Source organism: Schistocerca serialis, unplaced genomic scaffold (genome assembly GCF_023864345.2).
Source record: "Schistocerca serialis cubense isolate TAMUIC-IGC-003099 unplaced genomic scaffold, iqSchSeri2.2 HiC_scaffold_1189, whole genome shotgun sequence".
NCBI lineage: Eukaryota > Metazoa > Arthropoda > Insecta > Orthoptera > Acrididae > Schistocerca > Schistocerca serialis.
In genome coordinates this window covers 190,001-195,000 of record NW_026047391.1, presented here as the reverse complement: position 1 = coordinate 195,000, position 5,000 = coordinate 190,001, and the positions used below count along the sequence as shown (strand labels likewise).

Here is a 5,000-nt window from a genome sequence, read left to right as displayed (position 1 = left end):
TTCGTTCTTGATTAATGAAAACATACTTGGCAAATGCTTTCGCTTCTGTTCGTCTTGCGACGATCCAAGAATTTCACCTCTAACGTCGCAATACGAATGCCCCCGCCTGTCCCTATTAATCATTACCTCGGGTTCCCAAAACCAACAAAATAGAACCGAGGTCCTATTCCATTATTCCATGCACACAGTATTCAGGCGGGCTTGCCTGCTTTAAGCACTCTAATTTGTTCAAAGTAAACGTGCCGGCCCACCGAGACACTCACTCAAGAGCACCCTGGTAGGATTGCAACGGGGTCCGCCTCGGGACGCACGAGCACGCACGAGGCGCGTCGCACGCCTTCAGCTCGCCCCACCGGCAGGACGTCCCACGATACATGCCAGTTAAACACCGACGGGCGGTGAACCAACAGCGTGGGACACAAATCCAACTACGAGCTTTTTAACCGCAACAACTTTAATATACGCTATTGGAGCTGGAATTACCGCGGCTGCTGGCACCAGACTTGCCCTCCAATAGATACTCGTTAAAGGATTTAAAGTGTACTCATTCCGATTACGGGGCCTCGGATGAGTCCCGTATCGTTATTTTTCGTCACTACCTCCCCGTGCCGGGAGTGGGTAATTTGCGCGCCTGCTGCCTTCCTTGGATGTGGTAGCCGTTTCTCAGGCTCCCTCTCCGGAATCGAACCCTGATTCCCCGTTACCCGTTACAACCATGGTAGGCGCAGAACCTACCATCGACAGTTGATAAGGCAGACATTTGAAAGATGCGTCGCCGGTACGAGGACCGTGCGATCAGCCCAAAGTTATTCAGAGTCACCAAGGCAAACGGACCGGACGAGCCGACCGATTGGTTTTGATCTAATAAAAGCGTCCCTTCCATCTCTGGTCGGGACTCTGTTTGCATGTATTAGCTCTAGAATTACCACAGTTATCCAAGTAACGTGGGTACGATCTAAGGAACCATAACTGATTTAATGAGCCATTCGCGGTTTCACCTTAATGCGGCTTGTACTGAGACATGCATGGCTTAATCTTTGAGACAAGCATATGACTACTGGCAGGATCAACCAGGGAGCTGCGTCAACTAGAGCTGAGCAGCCGGCCGCCCGGGAGTGTGTCCCGGGGGCCCGCGCGAACACGCAAGCGTCCGCTCAATTATTCTGCAAACAGGAGGAGGCTGAGCTCCCCTGCACAATACACCTCGAAACCCTCTCAGGTCCCGGCGGCGCGCAGCGCCGTCCTAAGTACTTGGTCGGGTTCGAGAGAGGCGCAATCGCCCGGAGTTTGGCGAGTAGACGCTTTAGGTGCGACCACCCGTGCTCCCAACTGAGCTTGCCGCTGCCGACAGAGGCCCGGGAGCGTGCTGTCGTGGCATTGCCGGCGGGAGACAACACGCGCCACCTACGGTGGCCGGCAGCTCCAACGCCAGCGCCACAGAAGGACAAAAGCCCCACTTGGGTGCCGAAGCGAACTCTCCCAGCACAGCGCACGCGCCAACACGTCCGCACAGCTGCGATACAATCCACCTGCGAGAACCGCAGAGGCGACCGAGCAGCAGACGGCGTCGCGGCGCCGAGCGCCGGGCGGCGGCGCATCCTCAGCGCACACAGTCCTCAATCGGACCAGCACACTGCAGATGTCCACCGCGCTTCGCACCGGGCCCGCGAGGACCTACTTTGGCCGCACGGCGCCGCGTGCAGGGTGCGCCGGCGCGCAGCTACGCCGCCTGCCGCCTCCGTCGGCCGGCGCGCCTGCCACTGGCCGCCCCCACCAGCCGGCTGTAGCGCGTGCGCCCACGCACCGCGCGGCCAGCACGCCGGGAGGCCCCCCCTCACCGGCCGGGGACGGTCCCACCCAGCCACCGCCGCGTATCGCTTCACACCCACATGCCATTCACGTTCGTGGGCATGGTGGGTATCGCTGAAACAACCGGTTGGTAGCTCAACCGATCGTCGCCATCACTGATTCACCTCTAGCGAGAACAACCGCACCACAACGGTTTACCAGTTCTTCATTTGCGTAACGTCACCAGCAAACGTAGACGTCCATCGCCATTTGCAAATTCAACGATTGTTGCATGCCTGTGTCAGGTGTCACGACACACTATGTCTGCCCACATACACGCAACAACATGTGCACGCTTCGCGAACACGTGGAAGGTGGCCCCCGTACGTATGCGATGTCCATTGCGCGAACGACTGTCAACCGGCCTCTGTCGCATGTCGCAGATGTGGAACGCAGTGCACCATGCTATCACGGTGTGTGAGAAGAGACGACTACGTCTGACAACACGCGCCACTACATCAACAGACGGCTCATGCCGATCGCCATCCACGGCATACCATACTGCAATCCAGCTCTTATAGGGAGACGACATGTAGCTGAGTGCACAATATTTGGACCGTATGGTTCGCCGTTGTTGGCGCAGTCGTGGTACGGTCACACATGTACCACGATGTATCATTCAGTACATGAGGACCAATGTGCAGTACAGTGTGTGATTTGGACGTACAACATCAGCGGACAGTTGACACAAGCCGTACCACAACGTAGGCTGTGCTTCGCCATGCGAATGCCAATGAACAACTGCGAAGGGCATTGAGCATGTACGTCCTGCTGCCATCCGCATTACAGTGTATAGCTGCAAGGTGTTTAACATGAAGCGATACTCTGGGGACCGGGCAGTGCGAGTAGCAAACTATATTGCGGGGGTTGCAGTTAGGCAACACTACACTAATTTAACGCGTCGTATGACAATTACAGAGCAGGTTAAGGCCCAACGTGTGTTGGGTTAAGGCCCAACGTGTGTTGGGTTAAGGCCCAACGTGTGTTGGGTTAAGGCCCAACGTGTGTTGGGTTAAGGCCCAACGTGTGTTGGGTTAAGGCCCAACGTGTGTTGGGTTAAGGCCCAACGTGTGTTGGGTTAAGGCCCAACGTGTGTTGGGTTAAGGCCCAACGTGTGTTGGGTTAAGGCCCAACGTGTGTTGGGTTAAGGCCCAACGTGTGTTGGGTTAAGGCCCAACGTGTGTTGGGTTAAGGCGCAACGTGTGTTGGGTTAAGGCGCAACGTGTGTTGGGTTAAGGCGCAACGTGTGTTGGGTTAAGGCGCAACGTGTGTTGGGTTAAGGCGCAACGTGTGTTGGGTTAAGGCGCAACGTGTGTTGGGTTAAGGCGCAACGTGTGTTGGGTTAAGGCGCAACGTGTGTTGGGTTAAGGCGCAACGTGTGTTGGGTTAAGGCGCAACGTGTGTTGGGTTAAGGCGCAACGTGTGTTGGGTTAAGGCGCAACGTGTGTTGGGTTAAGGCGCAACGTGTGTTGGGTTAAGGCGCAACGTGTGTTGGGTTAAGGCGCAACATAGGTTAGGTTAAGGCGCAACATAGGTTAGGTTAAGGCGCAACATAGGTTAGGTTAAGGCGCAACATAGGTTAGGTTAAGGCGCAACATAGGTTAGGTTAAGGCGCAACATAGGTTAGGTTAAGGCGCAACATAGGTTAGGTTAAGGCGCAACATAGGTTAGGTTAAGGCGCAACATAGGTTAGGTTAAGGCGCAACATAGGTTAGGTTAAGGCGCAACATAGGTTAGGTTAAGGTACAATATAGGTTAGGTTAAGGTACAATATAGGGTAGGTTAAGGCGCAACATAGGTTAGGTTAAGGCACAACACGGGTTAGGTTAAGGCACAACACGGGTTAGGTTAAGGCACAACACAGGTTAGGTTAAGGCACAACACGGGTTAGGTTAAGGCACAACACGGGTTAGGTTAAGGCAGAATACGGGTTAGGTTAAGGCACAATACGGGTTAGGTTAAGGCACAATACGGGTTAGGTTAAGGCACAATACGGGTTAGGTTAAGGCACAATACGGGTTAGGTTAAGGCACAATACGGGTTAGGTTAAGGCACAATACGGGTTAGGTTAAGGCACAATACGGGTTAGGTTAAGGCACAATACGGGTTAGGTTAAGGCACAATACGGGTTAGGTTAAGGCACAATACGGGTTAGGTTAAGGCACAATACGGGTTAGGTTAAGGCACAATACGGGTTAGGTTAAGGCACAATACGGGTTAGGTTAAGGCACAATACGGGTTAGGTTAAGGCACAATATGGGTTAGGTTAAGGCACAATATGGGTTAGGTTAAGGCACAATATGGGTTAGGTTAAGGCACAATATGGGTTAGGTTAAGGCACAATATGGGTTAGGTTAAGGTACACATTGTTGTAAGGAAAGGTGTTTTGGGGGGGGGGGGGGGCGGCAGTTTGTTGATTGTGATTATCGTAAGTAAATGACTGCGGCATCATCTGATTTGCCACGTCAGGGTGCACCTTTGGCTCATAACAGGCGGCGCTCTGATTCCATGCTTGTGGCAGACCTGTGTCTTTCATTCCTGCCATTGTTTGTGTGGTGTGACAGGAGGCAGTATTGTGATGTTGGGTGCACCCCTGTGTGGGACATGTGTGGGTGTTGGTGGCTTAGCTGAGCAATGGTGGTTGTCGGAAGGGTGGGATATTCTGTTTTCCGAGTGGACCTCCCGGTCTGGTTATGATAGTGTGGATTGTCTAATGTGGCAGAGAGGATGCACTGGGTGTTGTTCCATGCTGGTGCTTACATATCGTCTGCGTGCCTGTTACAGGCAGAGAGTAGTGCGTGATAAGAGTGTCTGGCTGACGTGTGATTGTGAGCAGAGTCTTTCAGCATGTATACGGACAGGTCTATACATTATCTGTATTCTGATGGCTCTATCTATTACTAATCAGCGCCGTGTATACGTTTAATCCGGTTCCAGTCGAAACTATTGTATCTCTGTACATTAGTGACACGGCGAGCCCGGTATGTAGTTACTCGTCTCGGCAGCTTCCACCGGTGTATGGCAAATGATTATAAGGAATCAGTCTAGTCGTCAATACCGATAGTCTGACGTCACATGTCTGGGGTGGGGGACGCTGCGCCCTTCCGGTGGGTCATGGCCTAGGAAGACTCTTCCCACGCAGGGGGGCTTGG

General features: G+C 53.5%; 1 non-coding gene across 1 annotated transcript in view; it reads right to left on the bottom strand.

Annotated features, from left to right (window-relative positions):
* Positions 1-1,077, bottom strand: part of LOC126434436 (small subunit ribosomal RNA) — a 1,910-nt gene extending 833 nt beyond the window's left edge. The window contains exon 1 of the ribosomal RNA XR_007579230.1: positions 1-1,077. This exon is cut by the window's left edge and continues 833 nt beyond it. This is a non-coding gene — a ribosomal RNA (small subunit ribosomal RNA).
* Between the last annotated feature and the right edge of the window lie 3,923 nt (positions 1,078-5,000).